Source organism: Capra hircus, chromosome 8, assembly GCF_001704415.2.
Source record: "Capra hircus breed San Clemente chromosome 8, ASM170441v1, whole genome shotgun sequence".
Taxonomy (NCBI): Eukaryota; Metazoa; Chordata; class Mammalia; order Artiodactyla; family Bovidae; genus Capra; species Capra hircus.
Window position 1 is genome coordinate 91167122 of NC_030815.1, and position 12712 is coordinate 91179833.

The window sequence follows — 12712 nt, forward strand, 5'->3', positions numbered from 1 at the left end:
AAGCACCCCAAATAGCACATCAGAACACATTAAGGATTCAAAAGGACCCTGAGCCCCTAATTTTGTACCCTGTATCCTTATTCTTCCCTTTCCTAATCCTTTATTTGCTTTCTCAAAGCAGAATTTTGACGCTGGATTTATCAGTTTTATCATTCTTTGATGTGACAAACCTTGTTTGAAGTTTAAATCCATTTAACAAATGTTGCAGTAACATGGATGGACCTGGAGGGTGTGTTATGCTAAGTGAAATAAGTCAGAGAAAGACAAATACTGTATGTTTTCACTTATATGTGGAATCTGAAAAATAAGACGAATGAATATTATAATACAGAAACCAACTCACAGAGAACGAACTAGTGGTTCTGACTGAGGAAATTGGTGGGGGGAGGTGCAAGAGAGGGGGCGGGCGATTAAGAGGTATGAAGGACTGGGTATAAAATGAATAAGATATAAGGATGTAATGTACAGCACAGGGAAATATGACCAATATTTTATAATATCTTTATATGGAGTATAAGCTATAAAAATAGTGAATCCCTATGTTGTAAACCTGAAACTAATATCATAAGTCAACTCTGTGCTTGCTTAATTGTTCAGTTGTGTCTGACTCTTTGTGACCCCATGGACTGTAGCCCACTAGGCCACTCCACCCATGGGGATTCTCCAGGAAAGAATACTGGAGTGGGTTGCCATGCCCTCCTCCAGGGGATCTTCCCAACCTGGGATCAAATCCAGGTCTCCTACACTGAAGGCTGATTCTTTACCATCTGAGCCACCAGGGAAGCTCAAGAATACTGGAGTGGGTAGCCTATCCCTTCTCCAGATCTTCCCGACCCAGGAATCGAACTGGGTCTCCTGCACTGCAGGTGGATTCTTTGCCAGCTGAGCTACCAACTCTAATTAAAAAAAAAAAATCCATTTTATATATATATATATATGTTGAGCACCTACTATGTGCCAGGAGATGGCGTTTTCTGTGAACAAGAAACAGTCCCCTGAGAAATCTACTCTTTAGTAAGTGTTTCGGCTTTAAGGATGCAGCACTATTTGCTCAGCCTTTTATGTTCATCATGTATAGTCAAAAGGATCAAGAGTACTATGTTGATTTTCTTCTGTAATTCTGGGATGGTATTTAAAATGAGCTTTGGAATATATGGCTTTTTAATCATAATTTTGCTATTTAACAACTGTGTGATCTTGGGTTGAGTTACTTGTCTGAAGCACTGTTTGCTCATCTGTAAAACAAGGGTACAATTGCTAACTTATAGCATCATTTTCAGGATTAAATGAGATAGAATGCATAAAGTATTAGACTCTGTGCCTAGCATATAGTAGATACAAATATGGAAGATACTATAATTATTGCCTACTGGATACTAGCTTAGAAAATTCTAATTCTAATAGACTATTTGCATATATAGATATGCAGATACACTCAGCTACTCCTTTGTTTTCTACACAAATATTTATTGAGCTTCTGAAATATGAAAGGCATACGGTAGTGACCTAAGGCAAATACTCTCTCATCTGTCTCTGTCCTTATGGAGATTACTATTCATAGGGAAGATGCCTATTAAACAAATTATCATGCCCATAAATGTACAGGTGAACCCGTGGTGAGCATCACAGATGAGAGGTCACATAATAGGAACTTGATTTAGTCAGAAAGATGAACAAAACCCCTGTTGTAGAAGTGATGATCGAGCTGAAATCTCAGGGAGAAGTTAACTGGATATTTGAGCAGGGATATGTGTTCCAGGAAGAAAGACCTCTGGGTGCAGACTGGGGCAGAGGAGCACATCAGGTAAGACAAACTGAAAGGCCACTTTGGCCAGAGCACGGAGGTCAAGGGAGAGCATGGTATTAGATGCAGTGAACAGATGGTCTGACCATGCCCTAGACGTTGAAGAAAGGGCAATATTTATTCAATCATTCCTTTACAGGGCATCATTTATCCAGTTATGTTTTGACATATACAACATTGGGGGCATGTAGAGATGGTCCCTATTCAGAAAAGTTACTGATTACTGAGTGAATTGAAGCATTAAAGACTGTGATTACTTACAGCACAAGATGGAAAAAGAAAGATATCATCCGAGAGGTAAGGGCCAAAAGCTGTAAGAATTCAGAGAACTGAGAAATTGTTGAGACCTTCCTAGAATTCTTGCTGGAAATGAATGAAGATTCCCCCACCCGCCCCAAGAAGTACTGTTTGATTCTGATGAAAACAAGGCGGACGAAATCCATGATCACAGAAGTGGGAAAGGGAGCAGTGACAGATACCAGTGACTAGTTTAATGTGGCTGAAATACTTGAGCGAAATAACGGAAGGTGAGCTGGAAGGAACCAGATCAAGAAGAGTTTCGAATGTTTGGCTGAAGACATTTGGTTTTTATATGACAGGGAAAGCCAGATGAGTGACCGAATCAGAATCATAATCTCAAAAGATCAACCTGGCATTGTGAAGGGTGAGCTGAACAGGGGGAGAGCCTGACCCCTGGGTGAGCAGCCAGCAAACAATGAAAGCTATGCCTGTTTGTCTGGAGTATGAGAGCTGAGCAAGGATGAAAGAGGCACAAGAGGAGAAAGGTAAAGTGTGCTCATTTGCTGGGCTTCCCTGACAAGTGCCACAAACTGGGTGGTGTTTTCAAAAGAAATGTATTATCTCCCGGTTCTGAAAACTAGACATTTGAAATCAGGATGTCAGCAGGACCACATTCCTTCAAACCTGTAAGATCCTTCTTTGTTTATTCCTAGCTCCTGACAGTTTGCTGGCCAACTCTGCTGTTCTCTGGCCTCAAGCCGCCATAAATCCACCCTTTGTCTTCGTGGTCACGTGTTCTCCCCGTGTCTCAGTCTCTGCAAGCTAGTTGTCTCCGTACAGGGACGGCAGTCATGTTGGATTAGGGACCCTCTCCACTGCAGTATGACTGTTTAATCTCCTCTTCAATGACCATATTTCCAAACCAGGCCCTCTTCTGAGGTATCAGGGGGAGGACTTCAACCTATCTTTGCTAGCGGATTTGGGGGGGGGGGGGTGCACAATGCAACTCATAAAACTAGGCTTGAAGTCTTACTGGATAGAAAGACAGAGGGGGCAGGCAAAGATGAAACTCCAAATGTGACTGCACTGGCTTCCCTGGCTGACCTGCCCTGTGCTTGGATGTCGCAGGAAGCTGCCTTTACTGTGTGATGAGATGCGGATCCTGTAAGGGCTCCAGGGCTCCTTGCCCCGCACCCCTGACAGTGCTGGCTTCTCATCCAACTCCCACAGCTATGGGAGGAAGTGTTTTCAGAGGAAACGCTGGGGCAAGTTTCACATTACTGCCGCTGCTGCTGCTGCTAAGTCGCTTCAGTCGTGTCCGACTCTGTGCGACCCCATAGACGGCAGCCCACCAGGCTCCCCTGTCCCTGGGATTCTCGAGGCAAGAACACTGGAGTGGGTTGCCATTTCCTTCTCCAATGCTGGAAAGCGAAAAGTGAAAGTGAAGTTGCTCAGTCGTGTCCGACTCTTCGCGGCCTCATGGACTGCAGCCCACCAGGCTCCTCCATCCATGGGATTTTCCAGGCAAGAGTACTGGAGTGGGGTGCCATTGCCTTCACATTAGGAGACTTGGTTAATACTGAGAAATAAAAAGCATGGTTTTCTGATATTTTGTAAAACTTTACACTATAACCACTAGATGGCAATCTTCACACATTTTCACGTTTTTTTCTTTTTTTCCTCCAGAAGCAGGAAACTTCAGAACCTGGAGGCAACTATTTAGCACTTGGAATAATTATGGAGGAGTCCTGTTTCATGTGATTCCCCCACAGATTTAAGTGTATGGAAATCTAAAAAAGTGAAAGGAAGACTGTCTCTCATAATAGTCCTAATCAGCTTGAGCACTGTTCACACCTTTTAGTCACACAGTAAATAACATTTATAAATATTCATGAGCTCGTTGAATTCAACCAGAGGGAAAACAGGGACTATTAACAGTAGGCGGTGATATAACTGATGCCCAAGCATCTCTGGTATATCAAAGAGGAGACTCTTATGCTGTGTTATCTGGTTACTTGCTCATTAGCAAGGGTCGGGTGCGGGGTGGGAACTTGCTGGAATGTTTTCCCTGTATCAGAATTCAAGCTTCTGTCATTTATATTAACCAGAGAGCCACAGAGAAGCAGCTCTAGCTTTGTGAAAACAAGCTAGAGAATCAAGACTAGAGAAGTGTAGATCTCCAGGCTGGGTACCCAGCAACCCGACTTGGAATGCTGTTTAAAGAAAATAGTTATTGTTGTTTCTTTAAAGATTTGTTTTACGTTGAGGCTAATGGTTTGTGTAAGCCATCTTCATGTTTTCTCACTGAAATCTAGAAGCTGAGTTGGACAAAAGGCATAACATAAAATTGTAGGTGCTCATTAATAAGGCATACTGCAAAACAGAAAATTCCAGAATCTTATATTTCTCAAGTTTTCCCCCCAAGTCTTCAGTTCTATAATATGTAAGCATTATATGAAAGAACATTTATGTTGGAATTATAAGATGCTTCTGCTGTTTTGGAGATGGGTCCAAAAAATAAGCATGTACTTATTATTTATTAAGCATTTTTCCTTCTGTGTGCATAGTCCGTACTCAGGCAAGGAGGAGGAAACATTTGTTCAGCCAGGTGAATTTGTTCTGGTAAGAGAAGGTGAGGCCTTTCTGAGGCTGGCCTCCCTTTCTTCACATACAATTCCGCCACATTATAAAAGGACGCACGTACAGCTTTGTGTTTCTTTAGGTTTTCAGAAAGCGCTACCTGGATAGGTTCCATCTGACCTTATGCTTGGCTTAAATATTAAGCTTAATTACTTAGGCTATTTCAAGGGAAGCACTCAGCTGTCAAGGTGGTTCTTGACTTACACAGGTTTTCAATTTAAAGCAATCTACAGTCATTAACTCTCCCTGCCTCACCATAACTTTCATCAGGTTGAAAAGCAGACAGTGACATTTTAAATTGGAAAAGGAAGGGGCAGGGATGAGAGAGGTGCAGGAGGCTGTTGTGATGTGACCTAGTTGTTAACAGCAAAAGAGACTGAGTTAAAACTCACCACTCCCCCACTCCTGTACTATTCCGTTTGGGTCTTTAAAGATAAACTGCAAAGAAAATTGACAGGCCCTGAAGCTCCTTGATGTGACTTGTGTGATCTCTTTGGCTTTCAACGTATAGATGACTAACCCATTCCTCATCCCCACAAAAAATTAAGAGGGAAGAATGGGTCTGCTGTGAGAAAGCTCCACTTTCTCAGTGAACAAATATTACTAGGTTTCACACTAGATGCTTGTTTTGGTGGTCAGGGATGGAGAGCCCATCAGTTCATCGTCCTCCTCAGGGTCTCAGGAGCCAGATCTTCAGCTAGTTAGGTTAGGATTCCTCTAAATGTGCCTGCCTGAGAACCACAGCATTCTCAAAGCAGGACATGCTGCATGGCTCGATCTTAAGGGCAATAAACAGGCTTCAGAGAAATTAAGTGATGTGCTGAAAGTCACTCAGTTGGTTCATGAGAGAGTCAGGACAACTACCATCCTGACTACCATGTGATATGATAACTACCATCCATTCAGTACGTACCACATGTCAGACAGTTTTATGAACATTATCTCTGTTCCTTACACCAAGCCGAATCATTAAATCTTCTCTCCAGTTAGTAGAGGAGGAAACTCAGAGAGGTTAAGCAATTTGTGTTCATGATGTCTTGATGTACATTTTACATGGGGATATTTTGACACAGAGGTTGTTTTTATATTTGCACCTCTACAGTGCTCTTAAACCATTTACACTTCAGCTTAAAATATCACCTCATAATGAGCTTCACAAACATCCTCACTCCACCCCTGCTCATCCTTACTGGATGAGGTTCAGGATTGGGGGTTGCCAATGATGGATAAGATCAAGAATAAATTAAAAGTTGGGTTGGGGTTAGGAGCCAGGAATGGGGTGAGGGAAAGGATTGAGTAAATTCAGGGATGGGGTGAGGGTCAAATTGAAGGTGAGATCATGGATGGAATGGGGCAAAGTTTCCTAATGTGCACTTTCTTTCATATTAATTTTTAAAAAAACCACTGAAAAGTGTAATTTACTTTTAGACTGTCTCAAAATTTATTTTTCCTTTTCCCTACTTTCCATAATTGAGGTTTCTGGATTTCTGAAGTAGAGCTCCCTTCACTGCAGTGTTCCACCTCGTGCTTAGCATGTTATTTGTTTCCCTAAACCTCCAACAACAATACAAGGAGACCCATGGATTCAGAGGCAGAAAGCCTTGTAAAAACCCAGCAAGCTATGGCTTCAACTGAGGCTCACAGAGATTCAGTAACTTCCCCAAGGATGTGAAATTGTCTCCTCAGAGTAATGAGAGAGCAAGGGTGGTCTGCCTCCTAAGACCGAGGTCATTGCAGTCCCGGTTGTCCTACCTCCTGCTCTGTAATCCATGCAAGGAACAATCTCCCTCCCTGCAGGCTAGACCTTGGTCTGCATGTTCTAGGTGGTCAGGCTGCAGGTGCTTTCTTTTAGCTGGCCCCTTCCCCACCTTCACTTGCCATGAGTGGCTGTTCTAGACAGTTTTTACCTCCCAGACCCACTCTCCACCTCTCCCCATCCCAGTTTGTGTCATGAGGAGGCTTATGGACTGCAGTGACTGGTTTCCTTGGCTTAAGACAGTGGTAGAAGAGGCTGGGGTTGGGGGAGTGGAGAGGAGACTAAGGTCAGGTATTTACTTCCTGGCCCTCTCTCAGCCAGGTCACTGTGGCATGTATATGCCCCTAACCAAAGGCTCTAGCTCCTATTTTAATACCCTCCCCTGAAGTGAAAGGCAAAGGAAAAAAGGAAAAATATACACATCTAAATGCAGAATTCCAAAGAACAAAAAGGAGAGATAAGAAAGTCTTCTTAAGTGAACAATGCAAAAATGTAGTTGAAAATAACAGAATGGGAAAGACCAGAGATCTCTTCAAGAAAATCAGAGATATCAGGGGAACATTTCATGCAAAGATGGGCACAATAAAGGACATAAATGGTATGGACCTAACAGAAGCAGAAGATATATTAAGAAGAGGTGGCAAGAATACACAGAAGAACTATACAAAAAAGATCTTAGTGACCTGGATAGCCATGATGGTGTGATCAGTCACCTAGAGCCAGACATCCTGAAAGTCTGGAGTGTGAAGTCAAGTAGACCTTAGGAAGCATCACTACAAACAAAGCTAGTGGAGGTGATGGAATTCTAACTAAACTATTTCAAATCCTAAAAGACAATGCTGTGAAAGTGCTGCACTCAATATGCCAGCAAATTTGGAAAACTCAGCAGTGGCCACAGGACTGGAAAAGATCAGTTTTCATTCCAATCCCAAAGAAAGACAATGCCAAATAATGTTCAAACTGCTTCACAATTGCACTCATATCACTAACAAGGTCATGCTCAAAATCTTTCAAACTAGGCTTCAACACTACATGATCCAAGAACTTCCAGATGTACAAGCTGGTTTTTGAAAAGGCAGAGGAACCAAAGATCAAATTGCCAATGTCTGTTGGATCATCAAAAAAGCAACAGAGTTCTGAAAAACATCTACTTCTGCTTCATTGACTATGTTAAAGACTTTGACTGTGTAGATCACAACAAACTATGGAAAATTCTTAAAGAGATGGGAATACCAGACCGTCTTACCTGCCTGCCTTCTGAGAAACCTGTATGCAGGTCAAAATGCAATAGTTAGAACCAGACGAGGAACAACAGACTGGTTCCAAATTGGAAAAGGAGTATGTCAAAGCTATATATTTTCATCCTGCTTACTTACCTTATATGCTGAGTATATCATGTGAAATGCTGGGCTGGATGAATCACAAGCTGGAATCAAGATTGTCAGGAGAAATATCAATAACCTCAGCTGTGCAGATGACACCACCCTTATGGCAGAAATCAAAGAGCAAGTAAAGATCCTCTTGATGAAGGTGAAAGAGGAGAGTTAAAAAGCTGGCTTAAAACTCAACACTCAATAAATGAAGATCATTGCATCCAGTCTCATCCCGTCATGGCAAATAGATAGGGAAACAATGGAAACGGTGATAGACTTTTTTTTTTCCTTGAGCTCCAAAATCAGTGTGGATGGTGACTATAGGCATGAAATTAAAAGATGCTTACTCTTTGGAAGAAAAGCTATGACAAACCTAGACAGCATATAAAAAACAGAGACATTACGTTTCTGACAAAGGTCCATATACTCAAAGCTATGGTTTTTCCAGTCGCCATGTACGGCTGTAAAGATTGAGCACTGAAGAACTTGTGCCTTTGACCTGTGCTGTTGGAGAGGACTCTTGAGAATCCCTTGGACTGCAAGGAGATCAAACCAGTCAATCCTAAAGGAAGTCAGTCCTGAATATTCATTGGAAGGAGTGATGCTGAAGCTGAAGCACAAATACTTTGGCCACCTGATATGAAGAACTGACTCATTGGAAAAGACCCTGTTGCTGGGAAAGACTGAAGACAGGAGGAGACGGGGACGGCAGAGGATGAGATAGTTGGATGGCATCACCGACTCAATGGACATGAGTTTGAGCAAACTCCTGGAGATGATGAAGGACAGGGAAACCTAACGTGCTACAGTCCATGGGGTTGCAAAGGGTCAGACATAGCTGGGTGACTGGACAACAAAGGCAGTAGTGGAAGATGCCAAGGCAGAAGGAGACTAAGGTCAGGTATTTACTTCTTTGCCCTCTCTCAACCAGGTCACCGTGGCATGTTTACATCCCTAACCAAAGGCTCCAGCTCCTATTTGAATGCCTTTTCCTGTGCCTCCCTGGGTTCTAGCAGTGGCTCTCTCCATGTTTCCCTTTGAGCTAAGGTGTGCTTCCTTAGCGTAGGCAATGTCTCCTTCACTTTACCTGCCCTGAATATTGCAGTATTTCTGTTGCTTCCTTAGATCACACCTCTGTAAAGAGTTTCTTGAAAATTCTCCTCAGGCTGTTTGAGTGTGCTATCCATTCTCTGCCCAAACTGTCTCCTCTTTCTTTTTAACTATAACCAGGTGGTTAAAAGGCATATTATTCAACCCAATAAGGCGACTTATATAAAAGGAAGTATCATCATAAATCTTAATAATTTCTTGAAAAGTTTTGGGAGTTTGCTAAGCTGTGACCTGCTACTGTCTTTTTCCTCATTTGTAAATAACAGATTTCATAAATCCTGGAACCCTTAAATTCAGTGGCTCAAAAAAAATTACATTTTTGGGGGGCTGAGTCAGAGTAAAATGAAGGAAATTTTATACTTCCATACTTTTTTCCTGTGGAATTGATTGACAATGAGTCTACTGTGGGCAGAGGCACGGCTGTGCTAGGAGGACCATGAAGAAACATCTGAGGTCAATTTAAAATTCTTCTCTGAAAATTGCTGGAGTTTGGTCTGCAGAATTGGATCTGCAATTTTCTAGGTGACTCTGGGGAGCAGATAAAGCCCTAGAATTAAAAACAAAAAACAAAAAACAACAATTTGTTCTCCAGAGAGATTGCCGCTAGACAGCTCTAGGGTTGCCAAGAGATAAAGGGTGAATAGATCAAGGTTCTCACAGGGGATCAAGTATTCATGTCCAACTGTGAGAAATAGGTGGAAGAAAGCATGCTAGGAGACCATATATTGTTAGTATTCATTTGCCAAATGAGGATTTTTTTTCAGAGTGAAATTGTTTAATGACTTTGTGGTAACAGACGTGGACTAGGACTGTACCTGGAAAATGGGAGGTCAGAGGAACGTCCTTCTTAAGAGCACCTGTTGGGAGAGGTACCCTCCAGAACATTCCTGCTTCTGCTGCGCTGCGCTCTGCACCCCTCCCCCTGGGGGAGTGAAGGAAGAGGGATGTGTTCATTAAACCAGGAGTCCACAACCTCTGGGATTTAGTGCCTGATGATCTGAGGTGGAGCTGATGTAATAATAATAGGAATAAAGTGCACAATAAATGTAATGCCCTTGAATCATCCCCAAACCATCCCCCTACCCAGGGCCATGGAAAAATTGTCTCCCATGAAATAGGTCCCTGGTGCCCAAAAGGTTGGGAACCACTGCATTAAACTACTACTTTATTAACTCTTTACAAAAAGTTACTGAAGAGATGAAGAAGCTGAGACTGAGGTGGGTTCGTGATTTTTCCAAGGCAGAGAGATGGTACAGGCAAGCTTCAAATATGGTCTGTCTGATTTCAAATCCAGTCCTACTTTCTTCACACTAATAGCCCAGACTGTATGACATTTGAGGCGAAAGGGATGGCAAGGAAAGTGCTAACTAGCATGCTTCCTTCTTCTGACCTTTTCTAGAGAAAGCGAACCCCTTCCCTACCTCAAAACAGCAGGTGGAGACCCAAGATTTGAGTAAAAGAATATACAGCAGGCAGAGGGCCTTCACAGAGGAGACCAAGCTCAGCCAATGAGCTGAACATGGATTTCATTGAATTACATTGTACCTTTAGGTTCTGTGAGGGTGACATCCTGAAATTCTGTCCTAGGTTCTTCAAGACAAACATGCCAGTCAGTGCCCAAGGATATGCTCTGCTGTTTAAACGCACACAGGTGAGCATCCCTGCACAGCAGAGTGTTACTGAACAGACCAGAATAGGCCTTACTTCAGACCACCATCTTGAGAAAGAAGTGCTCCCTGTGTGTCCTTAACATTCCCCGAGGCTGGAGGTGGCCCCCCTAACTCTACACCCACATGGATGTTATTAGAATCTTCCTTTATTTCTGTCTCTGAAGTTCCAATTAAGGGTACACTTCTCTTCCATTCTCCTCATTCCTACCCCTCACCTACTTCAAATTCAGCTGACCTGGAAAGCCAGCCCAGGGTTGTCTTAATAACCATAACTTGATCCTGACATCAGCCTCTTATCCAGTTGCTTCCAGCTCACTACATCTAGAGTTTCCCAAATGCCTCTCCCCTGAATTTGTTCCATTAAAAAACCATGGTTGAAAATTGATGTGGTATATTTTGCGTGCATCATCTGAACAGTTCATGGCTTTTCTGATTTTTTGTTTTTCAAAACCCGTCTTCTTTTTTGCCCACACTTAATTTGGTTTTGTTTGAAATTTCTGATAAATCCATAAAGCCCTGGAACAGTTATGATGAAATCTCATCATCCTTAAGGGTGTAAGTTACTTTGTGGTTATCACATTTGGGTATAGGCTCACTATTTTACATGCGCTGTCTGCCCCAATTTTCACCACAGTCCTATGAAGTAGACATTTTCACCCCACTTTGTAAAAGCTGAGGCTAGGAATGGACAAGTAACATGTTTAATATCACTTAGATGGTAGTTTTCAAACCTAGAACTGTCTCCAAAGCCCATGCTTTCAACCATTATGCTTTATGGTAAATATATTAAGCATTCTCATCTCCGGATGACATAAAGAAAGACCATGATCACTATATCAAAGCTGGGAGGGTACTTGCAGATGATTGTATCCAAATACCTCATTGTACTGATGACTAGAAGCAGGTAGGATGGGAGAAGGTGTAAAACAGGTGGTTGGTTGTCTACTTAGCATCCATTCTCCTGAATCATTCTTCCTAAGCGAACCCTGTTTTCATTTAGGTCTTCTCTATGGGACTATGTATTGCCAGGGAAGCTGCCCCCTTACTAGTCCTAAGGGCTGAGTCATGGCTGGCTATCATGGTAATCTCATTCTCCTCACCATTGATTGCTTAAACATGGACAGATGACACAATTTTTGGCCAATGAATTTGAAGAAATCTACTGGAGAGTTTCTGGGAAGGTTTCCCCACTTCTAGAAAGAGCTGTAGGAATCTAAAGATATCTATGAGCCCCAGGAAATGCTCCTGATGGAAGGAGAGGAAGTATTAATACTTCTATTTACTATGCCAAGTTTTTTTTTCCTAGGTCTTTCCATAAATGTTCTCTTATTCTCAAAACAAAATGACAAGTTATGTTTTATTGACTTCCCTGGTGGCTCAGACGGTAAAGCGTCTGCCTACAATGTGGGGGACCCAGGTTCAATCCCTGAGTCGGGAAGATCTGCTGGAGAAGGAAATGACTACCTACTCCAGTATTCTTGCCTGGAAAATCCCATGGACAGAGGAACCTGGTAGGCTACAGTTCATGGGCTCGCAAGAGTCAAACATGACTTAGGGACTTCACTTTCACTTCACTTTCATATCCATTCATGAATGAAGAAACTCAGGCCTAGGAATAGTTAAGTCACTCAGTGATTAATTGGTAGAGCCGGTATGCAAGTCCTAAAGTGTATGGCTTCAAATCTATTATGTTTTGTGTTAGATATTTCACACTGGAATTAGATTTATGTTAGTGCTTATGAGTCTATGTATGTTTCCCTCTATGTGTCCAAGTGGAGTTAGGTTCTGAGTCTGAAGAGCCCTGTACCCTGAGAGGCTCGTCCTGGGAGCCAGATTGTCCATCCAGCTGATGTCTTGGTCTCATGGTCCTCTGAAATGGCACAACCTAGAGATGTGCTTGTGATCAGAGAGGTGCAAATCATTCCATATTGCTGGCTTTGGGGACATGATGGGGAGGCTCCCTTCATCTTATCTAATGTCTTGCTGTCAGCTTTGATCACTTGGAGATTTTGGCTTGAATTAGCCCTGGTCACAACAAGTGGTAGGAAATGCCAAATGATTGTTGCTTTGCACAATTTAAGTGATCAGCTTGTTTATTTTCTTGGTTGAATTAATTCAG

At 42.4% G+C, this 12712-nt stretch overlaps 1 protein-coding gene across 1 annotated transcript in view; it reads right to left on the minus strand.

Annotated features, from left to right (window-relative positions):
- GRIN3A (glutamate ionotropic receptor NMDA type subunit 3A) overlaps nt 1-12712 on the minus strand; it is a 203150-nt gene that overhangs the window by 32819 nt on the left and 157619 nt on the right. The window lies entirely within an intron of this gene.